Raw genomic sequence first — 24,196 nt, forward strand, 5'->3', positions numbered from 1 at the left:
ACAGTCTCGCACAGCAGGGCACAGTTCCCGCACAGTCCCCGCACAGCCCAGCACAGCCCACCAGTCCCACACAGTACCTGCACAGCCCGGCACAGTCCCTGCACAGCCCGGCACAGTCCCTGCACAGCCCGGCACAGTCTTCACACAGTCCCCGCCCAGTCTATCACAGTCCCCGCCCATTAATCGCATTTCCCATAGACTTACATTGGACTCTGTACTTGTTACGAGTACCTGAATATTAGGAGGTACTCGTAACGAGTACAGCGAGTCCGAATACTATAGTACTCGCTCATCCCTATCTGTAAGCCAAACCTCCGACTCCTCAATTTCCATGACACTGACTCCGACTCCACAGCCCTGCAAGCCAATTGGGGCTATGTGTACAGCACTGGAGCCAATAACTGAGCTCAGTTGCTCTACTCAAGCTGATGGTGCAAACCACTCAGGGCCATTGAGCTCAGTTATTGACTATAGTGCTGTGAACATGAGGTCATTGCTGCAGACAATAACAGACACCAGGAGCAGCAGTGGAGACTCAGCACTGGATTCAGGGTGGAAAGGTAAAGGGTAATGTGTTTTTTTGTTGTTTTTTTTTTTTTTTTTTTTTTTTTTTTAAACAAACTAAAGCTGTGGACAGAGTTTTTCAAAACCAGAAAAGCCATTTATTTTTAGAGTTGGCTTTTTTTACCTGCTTAGTATCCGAATAGGAAATAGAGCCGTGGGGAGGGGTAATTGAGGCACGTGGCAGGGGGCACCAACAAGCCAGTCCAGTTTTGGGCACCACATTTTAAAAAAGACCAACAAACTGGAGCAAGTTCAGAAAAGAGCGACCAGAATGGTGACCGGTCTGCAAACCCTGTCTTATGAGGAAAGGTTTCAGGATTTGGGAATGTTTAGTTTGCAAAAGAGAAGACTGAGAGGAGACTTAATAGCTGTCTACAAATATCTAAAGGGCTGTCACATTGTAGAAGGATCAACTTTATTCTCATTTGCACAAGGAAAGACTAGAAGCAATGGGATGAAACTGAATGGGAGGAGACACATTAGATATTAGAAAAAACTTTTTGACAGTTAGAGTGATCAATGAGTGGAACAAGCTGCCACGAGAAGTGGTGAGTTCTCCTCCAATGGAAGTCTTCAAACAGAGGCTGGACAGACATCTGACTGGGATGATTTAGCGAATCCTGCTTTGAGCAGGGGGTTGGACCAGATGGCCCAGGAGGTCCTTTCCAACTCTACGATTCTATGATTCTATGCAATGGATAGGGCAGTGGACTGGGTGAAGGGAAGTCTAGCTACGGCCCTGTATTAACACATCACTGAAAATGCAGAAGAAGCATTATTCATGTAGGAGCTGACATCATCTTAGCTACCCTAAATGATGAGAATCACAAGGGCAAGCAGTTGAATAAAAGAGACAAGGCTGAAAAGATGAGATCCGATTTTCTGTATCATCCTTACATAATGTGCCGAGTTTTCTTAAAGCGTAAAAGATACAAAGTACGAGGCAAATATCCACCTGGTTTCCTTCCAAGAATAAGTACTTAATAAATCCTCCTTTTAAGTGCACCTCTCACATTTGTTTCGACATGCTTTCCCCCCCTACACTTCCCCTATTAGATGGCGTGCCTTTGTTTAAGATGTGTAGGAGTCCAAGATGAAAGGGTAAAAAATACGGAGGTTTCATTCTCTTCTTTAAGTGACTGATGTCAATGGAAAAGTGATCCATGCGATATAATGAAAGGAACAGGAAAACTGTATTATATGATGAATAGATCATTACAAATCCTCAGATACGCCTCTGGTAAAAGTACATCATTACCTCTCACTCTCCTATACCGAGGAACAGCTGAAGACCCACGAGAACCGGGCTGAAATCACAACGTTTTACAGAGCAATTTCGTACAATTTAAGTTGTACAATTTTCTTGTTCTGGCCATTTGAAAATAACTTATGAATTGCCCTACTGTGGAATCAGAGCCAAATTTATCTATGGACTGCAACAATTGCCCACAGTGACAAATCGCTCCAAAGTTGACGAATAATGCCAAAGCCAACTGGGGAAACTTTTTTTTACCCCTCATTATTGCGGACATAACACGGGCATCTCCCGTTGCAGTGAGGGCTGAGCCCCACCGGTTGTCATCGTTTGTTCCTTAACTGCAAAGTCTCACCTGGGCCTGCAATACAGAACCTTAAATACATCAGTGGGGTCATCTCACAAGGACAACCCCTGGAAGGAATGTCCCAAGGCAGATGGACTTTAAGGAAGGCTATCCCCCACATAGGACCCTCCTCTGAGCCAGAGTAGAGAACAGCATCTCAAACTAATGATGCAGGACTAGTCCAGCAGGGCATCTCTTACCCCACACTAGTTCAGCCCTAGATCCTGTAAAGACACCTGTTATGATGAGTCACCGAAGGAGGAAAAAACAAAATACCAGCTAAGTCCAGAAAAACCAGAGAGGTTGGCAGCTATCGGATTGCAGACCCCTGAACCTATCCACAACAACTAGCAGTAGCCGTGGGGGGGTTCCTACGGTGCCCTAGACCCCTCGAACACAGCCAGAGAGCTACATAGCCTAAAGACAGAAAGGGGAAAAACTAAAACTGCCCCAGAGCAGACCCCAAAGCAATAGGCAGCCCCCAACATATAATGACAGTGAAGCAAGATGAAGACACTAACAAAGATAGAAAGATAAGTTGAGCAAATGATGGGGCCCAAGCTAACTACACAGGACAGGATAGGAAAGCTGCTGTCTGCCATCGGCAAAAACCCTATCAAAATGAGCCAACCGACTGATAGGAAAAACAGGCCCTGAAGTCGCTAGGCTTCAAAAGACTATATCAGCACTCAGGTATATTCTGAAGACAGAGCAAAAGATCAACAGATCAGAGACAAAAATGGAATTCAGCTCACCCCCGGCCGGGGATGGCAGAACTCCCAAAAAACAAGGCAAAACAAAAACTAAACTGAAGAGTACAAAGCAGAGCAGAAAAACTTGGCTTTAAGACGCAGGAATCAGACTGGTCTCCAAGAATCCAGCAGGAAAATCACCAGCAAGGAAGAAGGGCGTCGGCAGCCTTATATCCAGTCCTCAATTCCAGCCACCCAGTTATCATCTAGCTGCCCAGGTGTTTGGTAATCAGTCTCAATACATTCCTTCACCAGAGGAGGGAGTTCATCAGACCTCAATGGTGAAGGGAAAAATGAACTCACAACAGTACCTCCCCCTTGAGGAGGGGTCACCGAACCCTCATCCATGCCACCAGGGCGATCCGGGTGAGCCCGATGAAAGGCACGCACCAATCTTTCAGCATGAATATCAGAGGCAGAGACCCAGGAATTATCCTCCTGACCATAACCCTTCCACTTAACCAAATACTGGAGTCTCCGTCTAGCCAGACGGGAATCCAGTATCTTCTCTACCTCATATTCCATGTTACCTTAAACCAATATAGGGTCAGGAGGTGCCACCACAGGAACTACTGGTTCAACAAACCTCTTCAACAAGGACTTATGAAACACATTATGAATTTTAAATGTGACAGGAAGAGCCAACCGAAAAGAGACCGGATTAATAATCTCCAAAATCTTGTAAGGTCCAATAAATCTAGGCTTAAACTTAGCAGAAGCCACCTTCATAGCGATATTTTTTGATGACAACCAAACCATATCACCCACCTTAAACTGGGGACCAACGGTCCTACGCCGGTTGGAAAACCGCTGGGCCTTTTCCTGGGAGAGAGACAACTTATCCACTACTTGGTCCCAGATCTGGTGCATTCTCTCCACCACAGTGTCAACACCTGGGCAGGCAGAAGGCTCCACCTGCCCTGAAGAAAATCGAGGGTGAAAACCAAAGTTACAAAAAAAAGGTGACATCAAAGTGGCAGAACTAGCTCTATTATTTAAAGCAAATTCGGCCAAGGGCAAAAATGAAACCCAATCATCCTGATCGGCAGAAATAAAACATCTCAAATACGACTCCAAAGTCTGGTTTGTTCTCTCCGTCTGCCCATTGGTCTGAGGGTGAAACGCAGAGGAGAAGGACAACTGAATTCCCAGCTTGGAACAGAAAGTCCTCCAAAATCTAGACACAAACTGAACTCCTCTGTCAGATACATTGTTCTCAGGAATCCCGTGCAAGCGAACCACCTGTTGCAAAAACAAGGGCACCAACTCAGAGGAAGATGGCAACTTAGGGAGTGGTACAAGATGGCCCATCTTAGAGAATCTATCACAAATCACCCAAATAACAGTCATTCTCAGAGAGACAGGCATATCAGAGATAAAATCCATTGAAATATGGGTCCATGGCCTCCTGGGCACAGGCAAAGGCATCAACAACCCACTAGAGCGAGAACAAAGTTTAGACCGGGAGCAAGTCCCACAGGACTGCACAAAATTCCTGACATCACGAGACAAGGCGGGCCACCAAAAAGACCGACTCACCAGATCTCTAGTACCAAAAATACCTGGATGACCAGCCAATGCAGAGCAATGAACTTCAGACATCACTCTCTTCTTCCACTGGTCAGGAACATACAACTTTCCACTGGGACAACGCTCAGGTTTGTCCTCCTGAAACTCTTCCAGAGCACGTCTCAAATCGGGCGAGATGGCAGAAAGAACTACCCCCTCGCCCAAGATGGCAGCAGGCTTAGTCACAACAGGAGAATCAGCAAGGAAACTCCTAGAGAGGGCGTCTGCCTTGACATTCTTAGTGCCTGGAAGAAAAGAGACCACAAAATCAAAACGTGTGAAAAACAAGGCCCACCTAGCCTGTCTGGGATTCAAGCGCTTGGCCGACTCCAGGTAAATCAAATTCTTGTGGTCAGTAAGGACCACGACTTGGTGTTTGGCTCCCTCCAACCAATGTTTCCATTCCTCAAATGCCCTTTTCATGGCCAACAGTTCCCGATTCCCCACATCATAGTTACGTTCAGATGGGGAGAACTTTCGGGAAAAGAAAGCACAAGGATTCATTTTAGATGTCACAGAATCTTTTTGGGACAACACCGCTCCTGCACCAATCTCAGAAGCATCCACCTCCACCTGAAACGGGAGTGAGACATCAGGTTGCCGCAAAACCGGAGCAGAAGTGAATCTTCGCTTCAGCTCCTGAAAGGAAGAAACAGCCTCCGGAGACCAATTCAGCACATCAGCACCCTTCCTAGTCAAATCCGTCAATGGCTTGGCAATACCAGAAAAATTAGCTATAAATTTCAGATAAAAATTAGCAAAACCCAAAAACTTCTGGAGGGCCTTCAAAGAAGTGGGCTGAACCCAATCAAATGGCCTGTACCTTGGCCGGGTCCATTTCAATAGTTAACGGAGACAAAATAAATCCCAACAAATGAAACCCTCTGTACCCCAAAAAGGCATTTCGATCCCTTGACATACAGGGAATTCTCCCTCAAAATCCGGAACACAGTCCGGACATGTTCCACAAGAGAGTCCCAATTCTTGGAGAAGATCAAAATATCATCCAGATAGATAATCAAAAATTTATCCACAGAGTCTCGGAATATATCGTTCATGAAGCACAGAAAGACAGAAGGGGCATTAGTGAGCCCAAAAGGCATCACCAGGTACTCAAAATGTCCCTCCGGAGTATTAAACGCCGTCTTCCATTCATCCCCATGCTTAATGCGAATAAGATTATACGCCCCCCTGAGGTCAAGCTTGGTAAACCAGCAAGCACCTTTAACTCTGGAGAATAGATCAGAAATCAGGGGTAACGGATACGGATATTTAACAGTAATTTTGTTGAGGGCACGATAGTCAATACAAGGCCTTAATGAACCATCCTTTCTAGCCACGAAAAAAAACCCAGCACCTAAGGGTGAAGAGGATGGTCTAATATGACCCTTCTCCAATGCCTCCTTAATATAGGATCGCATAGCCTCGTGCTCGGGTACAGATAAATTGAAAAGCCGACCCTTGGGGAATTTACACCCCGGGTTCAGCTCAATTGCACAGTCATAACTCCTATGAGGAGGTAAAGACGCAGACTCATTCTCACTAAATACATCATAAAAGTCAGCCAAATAGTCAGGAACATCATGCGACTGGGGAGAGGTGGAGAAAACAGGAGCATCACTAAGGGCACACCGACAACCCCAACTCACCACAGACAAAGATTTCCAATCCAGAAGTGGGTTATGGATTTGCAACCAGGGAAACCCCAGAACAAATGGTATCATGCAAATTATGCAACACCAAAAACCTGCAATTTTCTTGATGGTGTGGGGCGACCCGCATTACCACCTGGGTCCAAAACTGAGGTTTATTCTTCGCCAAAGGAGTAGCATCAATACCCCTCAAAGGGATAGGCGTCCGCAGAGGTGTCATAGGAAATCCACAACGTTTAGCAAAATCCAAGTCCATCAGGTTCAGAGCTGCTCCTGAATCCACAAAAGCCTTGGCGGAAAATGTGGACAGGGAGCAGATCAGAGTAATTGCCAGAAGAAACTTAGGTTGAACACCACCAACAGAAAACGTGTGTGCACAACGTTTCTCTCGTTTAGGGCAGACAGAAATAATATGCGAGGCATCTCCACAAAAAAAACACAGCTTATTACGCCTTCTGAACTCCTGACGTTGCACTCTAGACAAAACTCTATCACATTGCATAGGTTCAGACATTTGTTCAACAGGTGGCAACATCTCTCGTGTAGTTTTGCGTTCACGTAAACGCCGATCCACCTGAATGGCTAATGACATAGAATCGTCAAGACCAGAGGGAACAGGAAATCCCACCATAGTATCTTTTACAGTTTCTGACAAACCCTTCCGAAAGAGGGCTGCCAAGGCACCATCATTCCAGGTAGTAAGGAGCGCCCACTTTCGGAATTTTTGACAGTACAACTCTGCTGAATCCCGACCCTGGCTTAATGCCAACAGGGTCTTTTCAGCCTGATCAATAGCATTAGGTTCATCATACAACAACCCCAAGGCTTGAAAAAATGCGTTCACATTATTCACAATAGGATCATCAGGTTTCAAAGAAAACGCCCAATCCTGGGGATCGCCGCGCAGCAAAGAGATGACAATTTTAACCTGCTGCGCGGAGTTCCCCGACGAGTTAGGCTTCAAGGCAAAAAATAATTTACAATTATTCTTGAAACTCAAGAATTTAGATCGATCCCCAAAAAACACATCAGGAGTAGGAATCTTTGGTTCAGCAGCATGTGAATGAGCAAGATAGGCGGAAATTACCCGCACTTCAGCAGCGAGCTGCTCCACACTATCAGACAATTGCTTCATCTCCATTGAGAGAAAAATTCCCCCTACGGCCTCAGAGATATAGAGGAAAAAATATGCACACAAAAAAAAAAAATTCTGACACTTTTTTTTTTTTTTTTTTTTTTTTTTTCTTCAATTCTCTCCTGCTATTGAGTACCCTAGGACCTGCGGTATGGCTGGCGATTCTGTTATGATGAGTCACCGAAGGAGGAAAAAACAAAATACCAGCTAAGTCCAGAAAAACCAGAGAGGTTGGCAGCTATCGGATTGCAGACCCCTGAACCTATCCACAACAACTAGCAGTAGCCGTGGGGTGTTCCTACGGTGCCCTAGACCCCTCGATCACAGCCGGAGAACTACATAGCCTAAAGACAGAAAGGGGAAAAACTAAACTGCCCCAGAGCAGACCCCAAAGCAATAGGCAGCCCCCAACATATAATGACAGTGAAGCAAGATGAAAACACTAACACAGATAGAAAGATAGGTTGAGCAAATGATGGGGCCCAAGCTAACTACATAGGACAGGATAGGAAAGCTGCTGTCTGCCATCGGCAAAAACCCTATCAAAATGAGCCAACCGACTGATAGGAAAAACAGGCCCTGAAGTCGTTAGGCTTCAAAAGACTATATCAGCACTCCGGTATATTCTGAAGACAGAGCAAAAGATCAACAGATCAGAGACAAAAATGGAATTCAGCTCACCCCCGGCCGGGGATGGCAGAACTCCCAAAAAACAAGGCAAAACTAAAACTAAACTGAAGAGTACAAAGCAGAGCAGAAAAACTTAGCTTTGAGACACAGGAATCAGACTGGTCTCCAAGAATCCAGCAGGAAAATCACCAGCCAGGAAGAAGGGCGTCGGCAGCCTTATATGCAGTCCTCAATTCCAGCCACCCAGTTATCATCTAGCTGCCCAGGTATTTGGTAATCAGTCTCACTACCTTCCTTCACCAGAGGAGGGAGTTCATCAGACCTCAATGGTGAAGGGAAAAATGAACTCACAACAGACACCTCCCTGAGCAAGACTGACAGCCTGCACAACATGACTCCAATAACAAATATTGTATGCAGGAAGTCAGTCGTGTCCAAAGGGAGTGTGATTAGGAAATCCAGAAATAACTAGTTTTATATACAGAACAAAATTTACAAACTTCTTAGCAGATCAGCAAGAGCTGCTGAGTCCTAAATGACGAAAAAGCAAAAGGCGTTGAGGTATAGTCAAGCAAAAGTCTAACACGAAAGCCATAGCCTAACACTAAACTTTATTTAACCCCTTAGTGACAGAGCCAATTTGCAGCTTAACCCTTTTACCCCCAAGGGCGGTTTGCACATTAATGACCGGACCAATTTTTACAATTCTGACCACTGTCCCTTTATAACGTAATAACTCTGAAACGCTTCCATCGATCCCAGTGATTCTGACATTTTTTTCTTGTGACTTAATGTACTTCATGGTAGTGGTAAAATTTTATTCATATAACTTGCGCTTATTTGTGAAAACAGAAATTTGGCGAAAATGTCGCAATTTTCCAAATTTGAATTTTTATGCTCTTAAATCACAGAGATATGGCACACAAAAAACTTAATAAGTAACATTTCCCACATGTTTACTTTACATCAGCACAATTGTGGAACCAAAATTTTTTTGTCAGGAAGTCATAAGGGTTAAAAGTTGACCAGCAATTTCTCATTTTTACAACACTTTTTTTTTTTTTTTTTAGGGACCACATCACATTTGAAGCCACTTTGAGGGGTCTATATGATAGAAAATACCCAAAAGCGACACCATTCTAAAAACTGCACCCCTGAAGGTGCTCAAAAGCACATTCAAGATGTTTATTAACCCTTCAGATGCTTCACAGGAATTTTTTGAATGTTAGGAAAAAATGAACATTAACTTTTTTTCACAAAAAAATTACTTCAGGTTCATTTTTTTTTATTTTACCAAGGATAACAGGAGAAATTGGACTGCAAAAGTTATAGTGCAATTTGTCCTGAGTACGCTGATACCTGATATGTAGGGGGGAAACACTGTTTCGGCGCATGGCAGGGCTCAGAAGGGAAGGAGCACCGTTTGACTTTTTCAACGCAAAATTGGCTGGAATTGAGATCAGATGCCATGTCACATTTGGAGAGCCCCTGATGTACCTAAACAGTGGAAACCCCCGACATGTGACCCCATTGTGGAAACTAGACCCCCCCCAAGGAACTTATCTAGATATGTGGTGAGAACTTTGAACCCCCAAGGGCTTCACAGAAGTTTATAACGTACAGCTGCACAGTTAAAAAATCATATTTTTTCAAAAAAGATGATCTTTTAACCCCTAATTTTTATTTTTCCAAGGGAAACAGGACCCCAAAAGTTATTGTGCAACTTGTCCTGAGTACGCTGATACCCGATATGTGGGGGTAAACCACTGTTTGGGCGCATGGTAGAGCTTGGAAGGGAATGAGCGCCGTTTGAATTTTTCAACGCAGAAATGGCTTATCGGCATATAGCATTTGGAGAGCCCCTGATGTGTCTAAACAGTGGAAACACCCCACAAATGACATTTTGGAAACTAGACCCCCCAAGGAACTTATCTAGATGTGTGGTGAGCATTTTGAACCCCCAAGTGCTTCACAGAAGTTTATAACGCTCAGGCGTGAAAAAAAAATTATTTTTTCTACAAACATGATCTTTTAGTAGTGTTGAGCGATACCGTTCGATACCCAAAAATATCGTATCGGATGGTATCGCCCGATACGAAAAAAATATTGGATATCGCCGATTCCGATACCGGAAGTCCCATTCAAGTCAATGGGACTTCCGGTATCGGAATTAAAAAAAGGCCTTTATTTCCTTGTTGGCTAATTCTACATAATTGAAAACAAATAAGAATCATGTAGAATGTATTGTGGGAGGTGGAGGAGACATTAAAAGCATAGTGGTTTATTCAAATCACATGGCATAGCATTAATTCCAATTTTTTTTTTCAAGACGTTCGGAGTTAAAAAGATATTGACTATGTTAACTTTTTTATATTTAGTCAGATATGTATGTTCCATGCTATTCACCTTCTTTTGTACTTCTCCCACACTTTCTCCTTCATGATCCGCAGTAGTAGCATTTTTTTCATCAACTTTTTCTTCACCTTATTCATCTTCTTCTTCACCTTCTTCCCATTAATTTTTTTTTTCCATTCTTCATATTCAGCTATTAATAATTTTCATATGCTATTTCTTCATCTTCTTCCTATTCTTCTTTTTCTTCATTTTCTTATGGTGACAGGCATTCCTGTAGTACTTTTCTATAAAAGTTATAAGATTACACCTTACGTTCTGCCTGTCACAAAAGATTTACAACAGGATTTGTCCGCGTTCAGTTTGGCCTGCAGCAGCAGGCATTTTCCAGGGGCACCACGAGGAGGAACGGACTCACCCCCATTTACTGCTTAGTCTTCTTCTGCTTATAATTTTGATTTCTTCTATGCTGATTTTTTGTCTTATGCTTAATGTTCTTCTGCTTTTGCTTCTTCTGCTTCTTGTTCTTCTGTCTTTTGTTCTGTATCTTGGTGGTTGTCTTCATGTTCTTTGTCCTCTTGGTCTTATTATTTAGGGTCATATTTCTGGTCTTCTTTGGTGTGGTCTTCAGGGTCGTCATCATCAGGGTCATCGTCATGGAGATCAATAAGGATTACCAAAGACAATTTCAAAAAGCTTGATCTTGGAAATGTAGCAGAAGGTACAAGAAGGCTGAGAAACTGGCGAGAACCAGCAGACAGTGCTGGCACCCGGATGGGTAGCAGAAGGAACAAGAGCCAATGGCACTACCGAGGACCAACTGACGGTGCTGGACCATGGTTACTAAGCAGAAGGTACCTGTGCTAAAAAGCACTACCAAGGACCAGCTGACGGTGCTGGACCTCGGATACCGAGATGGAGGCACCTAGGCCAAAGGCTGTGGCGAGAACCAGCAGTCAGTGCTGGCACCCGGATGGGTAGCAGAAGGAACAAGAGCCAATGGCAGTACCGAGGACCAACTGACGGTGCTGGACCACGATTACTAAGCAGAAGGTACCTGTGCTAAAAAGCACTACCAAGGACCAGCTGACGGTGCTGGACTTCGGACACCGAGATGGAGGCACCTAGGCCAAAGGCTCTGGCGAGAACCAGCAGACTGTGCTGGAAACCGGGTGGGTAGCAGAAGGTACCCATTGAAAGCAAAGTAGCCAGGCCGCAAGCCGGCCGCAGTTACCGAAACCCACAGTCCTACAGGGGGTCCATGTCCCATTGGCACTACGGATCCAGCCTTCAGTGCCAGTTCCCGCAGCCCACATAGGAGTCACCTAACCTGCAGGCACCGTAGAGTCGGCTAACCCGGCCGCAAGACGACAGGACAACGGATTGGTGGCATAGTGACCTTGACACTACCCGGAAACAGCAAGCGTGCTGGAACCAGGCTGGGCAACAGGGAGTCCCCGTGCCAAAGACACTGCCGAGAACCAGGTGACGGTGCTGGAACCCAGATGGGTAGCAAAAGCTACAAGAGCCAATGGCACTACCGAGGAACAGCTGACGGTGCTGGACCACGGTTACTAGGCAGGAGGTACCTGTGCTAGAAAGCACTACCAAGGACCAGCTGACGGTGCTGGACCTCGGATACCGAGATGGAGGCACCTAGGCCAAAGGCTCTGGCGAGAACCAGCAGACAGTGCTGGAACCCGGGTGGGTAGCAGAAGGTACCCATTGAAAGCAAAGTAGCCAGGCCGCAAGCCGGCCGCAGTTACCGAAACCCACAGTCCTACAGGGGGTCCATGTCCCATTGGCACTACGGATCCAGCCTTCAGTGCCAGTTCCCGCAGCCCACATAGGAGTCACCTAAACTGCAGGCACCGTAGAGTCGGCTAACCCGGCCGCAAGACGACAGGACAACGGATTGGTGGCATAGTGACCTTGACACTACCCGGAAACAGCAGGCGTGCTGGAACCAGGCTGGGCAACAGGGAGTCCCCGTGCCAAAGACACTGCCGAGCACCGACTGGCGTTGTTGGAGCCCAGGGACAATCATGGTGTAGGCCGAGGCCTACTTGGTGGTAGTTTTAGATTGTTTGTAGGCTACAACAGACTGTCAACGTGCTCCAATTAGGCATCTGTCTCCACTCTGTTTCCAGGATTTCACGTGACCACCAACACCGCCAGTTTTTGCGTAGAGCAGACGTCTGCCCAATCCACACGTGTTGCTGTGTTACTGGGATTCTGTAATGTCAGCAGATCCCCTGATGTGTGTCTGCCACTGTCTCCTGCTCTGTCCACGTTCCCACCGCTTGCAGTGGGAAGGTGGACAGCGCAGGAGACAGTGGCGGACACATATTGGGCGATCTGCTGACGTTACAAAACCCCAGTAACACAGGAACACGTGTGGAATGCGTGGACGGCAACTGTGAGCAGGAACTGGCGGTGTTGGAGGTCAGGGAAAATACTAGAGACAGAGTGGAGACAGAGGCCAAATCAGAGAATGTTTAAATCTGAAGTAGTTACAATTTGGAGGCAGCAGCAGTTTGCCCTCCACACAGCAGGGGATCAGCTGACGTTACTGAACCCCACTTTCACATGAACGAGTGTGTTTTTCTGTGTGGACAGCACTTCCGAGCACCAACTAGCGTTGTTGGAACCCAGGGAGAACCAGGGTGCAGGCTGAGGCCTACTAGGAGCCAGGTGTAAAGCTGAGGTATTTTGACTTTGGAGGGAGCAGGACACTTTGCCCTCCACACAGCAGGGGATCAGCTGACGTTACTGACCCCCACTTTCACATGAACGAGTGTGTTTTTCTGTGTGGACAGCACTTCTGAGCACCAACTAGCGTTGTTGGAGCCCAGGGAGAACCAGGGTGCAGGCCGAGGCCTACTTGGTGGCAGTTTTAGATTGTTTGTAGGCTACAACAGACTGTCAACGTGCTCCAATTAGGCATCTGTCTCCACTCTGTTTCCAGGATTTCACGTGACTACCAAGAACGCCAGTTTATGCGTACAGTAGCCGTCTGCCCAATCCACACGTGTTCCTGTGTTACTGGTGTTCTGTAATGTCAGCAGATCCCCTGATGTTTGTCTGCCAATGTCTCCTGCTCTGTCCACATTCCCACCGCTTGCAGTGGGAAGGTGGACAGCGCAGGAGACAGTGGCGGACACACATTGGGGGATCTGCTGACGTAACAGAACCCCAGTAACACAGGAACACGTGTGGAATGCGTGGACGGCAACTGTGAGCAGGAACTGGCGGTGTTGGAGGTCAGGGGAAATACTAGAGACAGAGTGGAGACAGAGGCCAAATCAGAGAATGTTTAAATCTGAAGTAGCTAAAATTTGGAGGCAGCAGCAGTTTGCCCTCCACACAGCAGGGGATCAGCTGACGTTACCGAACCCCACTTTCACATGAACGAGTGTGTTTTTCTGTGTGGACAGCACTTCCGAGCACCAACTGGCGTTGTCGGAGCCAGGGGAAAATGAGGTAGTAGGCCGAGGCCTACTTGGAGCCAGGTGTAAATCTGAGGCTGTTTGACTGTGGAGGGAGCAGGACACTTTGCCATACACACAGCAGGGGATCAGCTGACGTTACCGAACCCCACTTACACATGAGCGAGTGTTTTGTCTGTGCGGACAGCACTTCTGAGCACCAACTGGCGGTGTCGGAGCCCAGGGAAAATCAGGTAGTAGGCCGAGGCCTACTTGGTGGCAGTTTGCGATTGTTTCTAGACTACTACTAACTGTCAACATACTCCAATTAGGCCTCTGTCTTCACTCTGTTTCGAGTATTTCCTCTGGCTTCCAACCACGCCAGTTGCTGCTCTGAAATGCCGTCTGCACAACCCACACTTGTTCCTGTGTTACTGGGGTTCTGTAACAGCAGCTTCTCCCTAGAGGTGAGTCAGGCAATGTCTCCTGCTCTGTCCACATTTCCACTACAAGTAGTGGGAATGTAGACAAAGCAGGAGACATTGCCGTGCTCAACTCTAGAGATGAGCAGATGTTACAGGACCCAGGTACCACAGTAACAAGTGTGGATTGTGCAGACGGCACTTGAGAGCAGAAACAGGCGGTGTTGTAGGCCGGAGGAAATACTCAAAACAGAGTGGAGACAGAGGGCAAATCAGAGAACATATTAAATCAGAGGTAGTCAGAAGTTGTAGGCAGCAGGAGAGTTTGCCGTACACACAGCAGGGGATCAGCTGACGTTACCGAACCCCACTTACACATGAGCGAGTGTTTTGTCTGTGCGGACAGCACTTCTGAGCAACAACGGGCGTTGCAGTAGCCCAGGAAATAAAGTTCAGGTCATAGAAACATGAACACAACAGGAGACCTGGATCCTGTTGCCAGCCAATTATTTATTCTGGAAGAGGACTGGCAAATTCAGGTGAGATCCAGGCCTTGTTCATTTTCACAAAAGTAAGCCGGTCAACATTATCGGCGGATAGTCGCATGCGACGGTCTGTTACCACACCACCTGCAGCACTAAGGACACGTTCCGATAATACACTGGCAGCAGGGCAAGCCAGCACCTCCAATGCATACTGGCTAAGCTCTGGCCATGTATCCAGCTTAGAGACCCAATACTTGAACGGGGAAGAGCCGTCTGGGAGAACACTAACAGGGCACGACAAGTAGTCTGTCACCATCTGACGGAAACGTTGCCTCCTGCTGACTGGAGCCGTCTGTGATGGTGTAGCCGTTTGTGGCGGTCCCACAAAACTTTTCCACATTTGGGCCATACTGGCCTTGCCTTGTCCTGCGGCACTGCCTCTGCTACCTCTTTGTGCAGAGCTTCCTCCACTGCCTCTACCCACATGGCTGCTTTGAAAAGCACTACCAGCAACACTTGTGGGGGGAATGGAGAACATGATGGCCTGCACAAGTGTTTCTTGGTACTCCCGCATTTTTCGCTCCCGGTTCAACTGTGGTATGAGGCTTTGTAAGTTGTCCCGGTAGCGAGGATCTAGGAGGGTGTACACCCAATAATCAGCCGTGTGGAGAATGTTGGCGATGCGGCGGTCATTTAACAAGCACTGCAGCATGAAATCAACCATGTGCTGCAGACTGCCAACTGGACCGGAAACGCTGTCCGCAGCTTGAGGCAGCATCTCTGCCTGCTCAGCATCACCCCACCCTCGCTGTACACACTGACTACTAGAGCCTTGTGTACCTCCCTCCTCTGGAGAGATGTGTTCCTCCTCCATTGACTCCTCGTCATCCTCCTCACTAAGTGTCCCCTGCCTGGGCCTTTGTGTGGAAGCACGTTGCGCAGACTTGCCAGAAGCAGATGGCATTTCTGACTGCTCATGCTCGACCTCTTCAAAAACCTCCTCACTTAGTGCTTGTAAGGTTTTTTGAAGCAGACAGATGAGGGGGACAGTCATGCTGATTAGTGCATCATCTGCACTGGCCATCCGCGTGGAGTCATCGAAGGCACGCAAAACTTGGCAGATGTCCCTCATAGTGGCCCACTCAGTGGTGGTGAAGTGTGTCCGGCGCACAGTGCGACTTGTTTGCGCCTGATGCAGCTGGTACTCCATTACTGCTGCTCACACAACCGCTCCAACATATGTAACGTTGAATTCCACCTGGTGGGGAGGTCACATATGATGCGATGTTCTGGCAGGCGGAATCGGCGTTGCAGAGATGCAATGCGCGATCTTGCCATGCTGGAACGCCGCAAGTGAGCACACTCTAGGCGAACCTTGTGCAGCAGTGCATCAAGATCCGGATAGTCCCTCAGAAAGCTCTGCACGACCAAATTGAGCACGTGTGCCAGACATGGTATGTGAGTGAGGTTGCCTAGGCCCAGAGCTGCCACTAGATTTCGGCCATTGTCACTCACTACCAAACCTGGCTGGAGATTCGCTGGCACAAACCACACATCGCTCTCCTGCTTGATGGCATTCCAAAGCTCCTGTGCTGTGTGGCTCCGATTCCCCAAAGAAATTAATTTAAGGACGGCCTGTTGACGTTTGGCCACACCTGTGCTCATATCTGGCCTAACAGGCTGACGCAGTGCTGATTCCGAGGAACTAGAGTAGGAGGAGGACTCAATATGTACAGACTGCATTCCTGCAATCCTTGGAGTTGGCAGAATACGTACAGAGCCACTCTCCAGATCTGTACCCGGCTCCACAACATTGACCCAATGGGCAGTGAGGGAAAGTTATCGTCCCTGTCCATGGCTACTGGTCCACGCATCGGTGGTCAGGTGGACCTTGCTACTGACGGCATTTAGTAGCGCATTTTTAATTTTTCCCTCCACATGCTTTTGCAGGGCAGGGACAGCTTGCCTGCTGAAATAAAAGCGGCTGGGCACATTGTATTGTGGAACTGCCAATGACATAAAGTTCCGGAAGGTGTCAGTCTTCACCAGCCTGAATGACAGCATCTCAAGGGCCAGTAGTTTGGCAATTCCGGCATTCAGAGCCAGTGCTCGGGGATGGTTTGCCGAGTATGGCCGCTTTTTCTCCCATGCCTGTGCTACCGATTGCTGGTGAGTGGCCTGGGAGTGTGCTGATGACTGCGAACGTGGTTCAGTGGATGGAATTTCACTGGGTCTCTGGACAACAGTGGCAGTGGTTCTTCCATGGCGTTCCAGTGAGGAAGCCGAACCAGCTGTGTGTGAGCTGGAGGAAGAGGCCCCAACACGAGCTGAAGAGGTGGTAGGTGCTGCTGAAGGTTGGCCTACATCTTCAGTGTGTCTGTGTAACTCCACCTCGTGCTTGGTACGCACGTTTCCACATATTTGTGGTATTGAGGTTGGTCACATTTTTCCCTCGTTTCACTTTCTGATGACACAGCTTGCATTTGACAAAGCAAATGTCATCTGCAACTGTGTCAAAAAAAGACCACGCACTGCAAGTCCTGGGAGCGCCCGTTTTGTGTTTTGGAAGAGGATTGCTCCTCACGGGTGCCAAAGTGGAGGCTACAGGCAACCAAGTCTGCCCCCGCCCTCTCCCTCCTCTTTTGGCCGTTCGGGGAATCTCTTCCTCAGAGCTGCTCCCACCACCTTCCTGTGGCTGGCGCCATGATGGGTCAAGGACCTCATCATCTCCACTCCCCTCTTCAAGCACCGGCTGGTCCTGGGTTGTCTCGCCAGCACCGTACGCACCAGAAATTGGCAATTGAGTCTCATTATCATCTGATGCATACTGAGGTGTGCTGACCATAGGCACTGGCCCACCCGCCTCTTCAGATTCAGAGGGACAAAGCAGTTGCGCATCACTGCATACTCCCTCTTCTTCACGCTCTAGAATGCTGCTTGGCTGGCCACCTCTTTCCAAGCCAACAGATTCTGAGAACAGAAGTAAAGATTGAGATGGCTCCTGTCCAGGGCTCTCAGACTGCCTGGGCAATTTGGCAGGTGGTGAAGAGACAGATGGTTGCTCTTCAGTGCTCTGACCTTGGGAGGATGCGGAAGTCATTGAAGTGGATGCGTTAGCTGCCATCCATCCGACAACAGCTTCAATTTGTTCGTCACGCAGCAGTGGGGTACGGCGAGGTCCTACAAAGCTGCGCATGAAGGACTGTTGCCTGGTAAAAGTGGGGGATGCCGGGTCACTGGTGGCCGCAGCAGATACCGAAATCCCCACGTCCTCTCCCTGCTGAATCCCCCCGTCCTCTCCCTGCTGAAACTCCACGGCCACGACCACGTGCCTTACTCCCTGCCTTCTTCATCTTGGTAGACTGATAAAGATAGGCAGAAAAGTAAAAAAGGGGTGGCTTAGTGTTCTTATTCCTGAACACCTGCTAACCAGTATAAGAAACACTAATTTGGCTAAGAGTGTGTGTACTACACTTTAATATGATCTAATGTGGCCTAGACAACTGTAAAGTGGAGTGTTTGGTGAACTTTATTTCCTTTTTTTTGGGTGGGGGGAAAGGAAAGGATGTGACCAAAGTTTGAAAGCTATAGTATCACAAACTTTTTGGAGCGATTACAATGCAGGAAGCTAACCTACAATGCAATTGATGAGGCTCCAAAAAAATAGGGTGATACTAGCCTGGCTGGCCCTGAAGGGCACAAGCCAGCAAAAAGGCTCCTCTATCTAATCCTATACAGTGTTTGCAACCAACCAATGACAATGGATGCGGTTGGAAGCACACTAATATAGGAGCAAAAATCTGGCTAAATTAGCTGCAAAAAAAGGACTATGTATGAGGCAGTGACGCACGCTGAGCAGACTACAGCTAGCGGTGGCTGTAGAACACACTGCAACGTGAGCTGCACTCACACACAGAGAGACCTGTCAGACAGCCAAAAACAGTGCAGAGAAATGGGCTATAGCACTGAAAGGCTGCTGAAAGGCTCCGCTGTCCACTCCTTTAGTGTTTGCAACCAACGTATATGGATACGTATGGAAGCACACTATACAGGAGAAAAAAAAAGCAGCAATAAAAGAAAAATGTGTATGAGGCAGAGACACACGCTGGCCGGCCTACAAGCAGACGTGCCTGCAGGACACACTACACAGCGTGGGTCTGCACTCACACAGCCCTTGCAGACAGCTGTGAAAACAGCGCTGCTAGGGAAAAGCAAGCTACAGTGGTGGTTTATGTAGCCTGGATAAAGCACAATATGTTTTGTGGAATCACTATTTCTAACTGTCCCTCACAGTCTTCAACAGCAGCCTGTCCCTAACTGAATTCACAGCAGAGTGACCAGAAATGGCGGCTGCAGCGCTTTTTATAGTGCATCATGACATCGTTTCAGCAGCCAATCACAGCCATGCCAGTAGTTAACATGCCTACATGCCTAACAGGATATGCCCACACTTCTGAGGATCCCCATTGGCTGAATCAAATCGAGCGGGCTCCTAGCATTATGGGAACTTCCGATTCCGGTATTCGATATGAAAAAAGTATCGGAACTAAGTATCGGAATTCCGATACAGCTAATATCGGCCGATACCCGATACTTGCGGTATCGGAATGCTCAACACTATCTTTTAGTCCACAATTTATTTTATTTTCCCAAGGGTAAAAGGAGAAATTGGACCCCAAAAGTTGTTGTGCAATTTGTCCTGAGTACGCTGATACCCCATATGTGGGGGCAAACCACTGTTTGGGCACATGGCAGAGCAAGGAAGGGAGGGAGCACCGTTTGACTTTTTGAACGTAGAACTGGCTGGAATCAGTGGTGGCACCATGTCGCGTTTGGAGACCCCTGATGTGCCTAAATAGTGGAAACCCCCAACTTCTAACTCCAACCCTAACCCAAAAACATCCCTAATCTCAACCCTAACCCCAACACACTACTAACCCTAATCCCAACCCTAAGGGTATGTTTCCACGCTGTGTGCTGGCAGCGCTTTGGATACCCGGCTCCGCACTGCCGGATTTTGTACGTGCGGTGATTCCGGATGTGTTCATTGAACACATCCGGAATCACTGCACCCTATCCATAGACTGGGTTATAGAATGTCTCCGCGAGATAAAAAGACATGCTGCGGTCTAGAAAGAAGCGCCGCATGTCCGTAATTTCGGGTGTGACACCCGCGTCCCTGCACGCATAGTGGAGATGAGATTCATAAAATCTTCTCCACTATGCTGTAACATGTGGACGCTGCGGATTGAATGCTGCGGCTGTACGCAGCGTTCAATCCGCAGCAAATCCTTACAACATACACTACTTGGAAACATACCCTAACAATAACCCTAATTCCAACCCTAACTCAACTCACTTTAGCCCAATTGTAACCCTAATGGAAAAATGGAAATATATATTTTTTATTTTGTTATTTTTCCCTAACTAAGGGGGTGATAAAGGGGGTTTTTATTTACTTTTTTTTTTATTATTTTGATCACTGTGACAGGGTCTATCACAGTGATCAAAATGTACCTGGAATGAATGGAATATGTCGGGTGCTGGCCGGCAAATCTCGGCGGGCGCACTGTGCATGCGCCCGCCATTTTCTTCACAGGAAGAAGACACAGGGAGCTGCGGGAGCCGTGGGAGGATGGGGGAGGGGGACACCGGGAGGTATGGGAGACAGATCAGGGAACCCGGGGACTCTATTTCTCTCCCCTCTGATGTGCGATCTCAACAGAGGAGAAATTAAATGCTAAATTGGGGCTTTTCTTTTGCTGCGGTTGCCGTTACACGGTTAATAACGGCGATTGCAACACCAGGGTCGGTAAATACCGGCCAGAGTCATGTTCTGTGGGGTCTCGGCTACCTCCAAGGCCCCGGAGAAATTCTGACTTGGGGGCGCTATTTACTTTTTCCACAGCGCCGTTAATTAACGGCACTGTGGGTTAAGTACCCTTAGCGGCCGCCATTAAAGGGCGTATCGGCGGTCGTTAAGGGGTTAAGGAACTTATCTAGATGTGTGGTGAGCACTTTGAACCCCCACGTGTTTCACAGAAGTTTATTATGCAGAGCCGTGAAAATAAAAAAAAAAAATCTTTTTCTTTTCCTCAAAAATGATTTTTTTTAGCCCGCAACTTTTTATTTTCACAAGGGTAACAGGAGAAATTAGACCCCAAAAGTTGTTGTCCAGTTTGTCCTGAGTACGCTGGTACCCTATTATGGGGAAAATCCCATGGTCTCACAGCTTTCGATGGGGATTTGCATATGCTTGGATAATATATATATATTTTACACATATACACACACGTTTTCTAGTGATTCAGAAGCCAAGTTCAGAGCGTTATTCAAGCAGAAATGCCAGAGGAGTTGACGTGTTTTTTTTCTTTTTCCAGGTGGAATAAAACACCACCAAATCCACTACAGGCGTGCGTTCACATTTAGGCAAATAGGACGTTTACTTAAAAAAAAAAAAATGCTTTAACTTCTCTTTTTTTTTTTTTTTAGAGGGGGGGGGGGGGGGGAATTCTATACCAGAAACTGCTCCAAAAACCAAGTCAAAAAGCTCCGGATGACCATACCCAAATATATCAGCCCCGGCTAGAGGAAATCCACAGGAAGAAAACAAACTAAATGAAATAAAAGAAAAGAAAAGAAAAAAAAAACAAAAAAAAACACACACACACACACACACACACACACACACACACACACACACCCCAAGTACAACTGATCGTCCCACAACCCAAAATGACAATTTTCCCTATATAAAAAATGACAGTCACAGTAAGGCTATGTGCTCAGGAAAAGGATCCCCTTTCCCAGAAAACGCGCGTCTTTTTCTGCGCGTTTCTTGCGCATTTGTGACGCGTTTTTTGACGCGCAATTTCTGGGAACATTGGGGATGGCTAAAAACGCTCAGCTATGCGGGAATTAATGAGCATCCTGCGTTTTTAGCCGCTAAGTGATTCCCGAGTGGTTAAAAACGCATGCATTGGCACAAAAAGCCAAAAACGCATGCAAATGAATTTGATGCATCTTTTAAGCATTTCTGCAGCGTCTGATCTGGCACAAACGCTGCGGAAACGCTTAACAAAACGCATCGTGGGCACACAGCCTAAGGCTACTTTCACACATCCGGTGTGATTGTTCCGGTGGAAAGCCGGACCGCCGGATCAGGCGTGCAGAGGGTGACAGCGGATGCAGGTGCGGCGCCTGATCCGGCTTGTAAAACATTTAAAGGAGCCGCAGCGGGAGCAAGCAAGAGAGGCAGCACCGGGTAAGCCAGTATGTACGGAGGAGAGAGAGGTAGCACCGGGGAAGCCGGTAAAGGTGCCGCAGCGGGAGCAAGCGAGAGAGGAAGCACCGGGGAAGCCGGTATGTACGGAGGAGAGAGAGGCAGCACCGGGGAAGCCGGTAAAGGAGCCGCAGCGGGAGCAAGCGAGAGAGGAAGCACCGGGGAAGGCGGTATGTACGGAGGAGAGAGAGGTAGCACCGGGGAAGCCGGTAAAGGAGCCGCAGCGGGAGCAAGCGAGAGAGGCAGCACTGGGGAAGCCGGTATGTACGGAGGAGAGAGAGGCAGCACCGGGGAAGCCGGTAAAGGAGCCGCAGCGGGAGCAAGCGAGAGAGGAAGCACCGGGGAAGCCGGTATGTACGGAGGAGAGAGAGGCAGCACCGGGGAAGCCGGTAAAGTAGCCGCAGCGGGAGCAAGCGAGAGAGGAAGCACCGGGGAAGCCGGTATGTACGGAGGAGAGAGAGGTAGCACCGGGGAAGCCGGTAAAGGAGCCGCAGCGGGAGCAAGCGAGAGAGGCAGCACTGGGGAAGCCAGTGGGGGGGGGAGCGCGCGCTGCGCCGGGCACTTGTGGGGTTAAAACTCACAGTGCCCGAGCATGCGCTGTTGAAAAAGCCGGTCCGGCGCTGCAAAAAAAGTTGCAGCCGTTTTTAGCTGAAGCCGGACGGCGCAGGTTTGCCGTTTCCAGCAAAAAACGGAGGCGCCGTATGTCACTTTTCACCACATCGTGCCAGATTTAAAAAAACGGATATGTGAAAGAGGCCTAAGGGTATGTGCACACGTAAAGCTTTTGGTGCAGACATTTCTGCATCTCTTGGCAGAAAAAACGCAGCGAGACAGGAGCTTTTGCCACATTTTTTTACTTGCGTTTTTGGTGCAGATTTTTCCCCAGTCATTATTATGGCCGAAATCTGTAGCAAAAAATGGCTACAAGAATTGCCAGGCTGCGGATATAAATCTGCACCGAATCTTCTTTTGTGACAAATCTGCACTGAAAAAACGCAATAAAAAATGCAAAATGTGCACAAGGGGCAAACACTGAAACCTGCACCTTCGTGTCGAGTTGTGCATGACTACAGGCGCTCTGCCGGGCAGTATCTGGGTTACCTGCCCGGTCTCAGCCGCGATGTTTCGGGGATGTGGCTGGAAGGTGACTCCCCCAGTCTCCATGGAAAGCCGCCATAGGCCGGAGCCGTTGTCGTGGTGACGGAAGATAGCGGCTGAATTGTGAATTAAAACATTAGGATTTTTTTTGCTCTGGAAAAAAAGCAGCCAAAGGCAGGGCATGCTGAGAGTTGTAGTGCCCCAAGAGCTGGAGGAACAGTGAATTAATACACCACCATGCCACAAAGCAAATAGCACAGACACTTGTCAGCAGCATGGCTGAGCTCACCTGCGCCCAGGAGCCACACCTGCAGCCATCACTGACCACTCACCTGCTGGCCGGCCTCTGGCCTCACAGTCCAGGCTCTGATCCACTGTAGCCTCTACAATAGGGATAAATGCACAGAAGGGATAAGGATGGAGGATCCCTGCATGGAGCGGTGGATTGTGGAGCTTGTAGTCTTTGTTCACTAGCTCCTTCCACCACCGGTAACGAACAAACTACATGCCCCAGCATGCCCTGCGCGCCCGATGAGGGGGTCAGAGATACAGCTGAGTGTATGGGATGAGTGATGGCAGCAGAGTTCAGGCGGGAGAGCGGAGTAATGGTCGCCAGTGTGGCGGAGGCCCCGCTCCGGGATTGGGACCCGGCCTGCTCCTTTTTGGTTTCTAGCAATTAATAAGTTCTCCGCCTTGGCCGTTACCACAGTTGTGTTTGCGGCGTTGTTGTCATGGCTGCGGGCGGCTACAGAGCGCAGGGCTGGCGGGGGAGGAACTTATACTGCAGCCACTGCTGCCTCCTCCAGGGGTCGCTGCCTGCACAGTGATGGTTCTATAAAACCCACAGACTTGGTGACTGATACAGAATGGAAATCTCTACTGGCTAACACGGTACAAAGATATACATCTTTCCTATGCGCTAGTGATGGGAAGTTCGGCTCTTTTTGGTGATCCGGTTCTTTTGGCTCTTTAAACGACTTTTTTTAAATAAAAATCCGTTTTCCACAGTCATCGTTCTAGGTCTTTGCCTGTACAGTGAGGCCTCATTATACCCCTGTATAAGGATCTAGTGACGCAGTGTAGACTGTTATTCAGCATTGCTGTTTCCCCAGATTGTCAGCCCTTGTGATCAGGCCCCTGCTCCTCGCTCCGGTCTCTCCTGTACAGTGAGGCCTCATTATACCCCTGTATAAGGATCTAGTGACGCAGTGTAGACTGTTATTCAG

At 48.0% G+C, this 24,196-nt stretch overlaps 1 protein-coding gene across 2 annotated transcripts in view; it reads right to left on the reverse strand.

Moving 5' to 3' along the window:
* The window catches only part of KATNAL1 (katanin catalytic subunit A1 like 1), a 226,701-nt gene extending 202,988 nt beyond the window's left edge, over window positions 1–23,713 (reverse strand). Inside the window, exon 1 of one of the 2 annotated variants that reach the window (XM_073583164.1) lies at window positions 23,303–23,713. The gene's annotated coding sequence lies outside the window, so the exon portion shown is untranslated. Of the gene's footprint in view, window positions 1–22,973; window positions 23,155–23,302 lie in introns of those variants that run through there. The other variant, XM_073583165.1, reaches the window with a different exon arrangement.
* Window positions 23,714–24,196: the final 483 nt, after the last annotated feature.

This window comes from Dendrobates tinctorius, unplaced genomic scaffold (genome assembly GCF_039654945.1).
Source record: "Dendrobates tinctorius isolate UK_male_01 unplaced genomic scaffold, ASM3965494v1 ptg000075l, whole genome shotgun sequence".
Classification (NCBI taxonomy): Eukaryota; Metazoa; Chordata; class Amphibia; order Anura; family Dendrobatidae; genus Dendrobates; species Dendrobates tinctorius.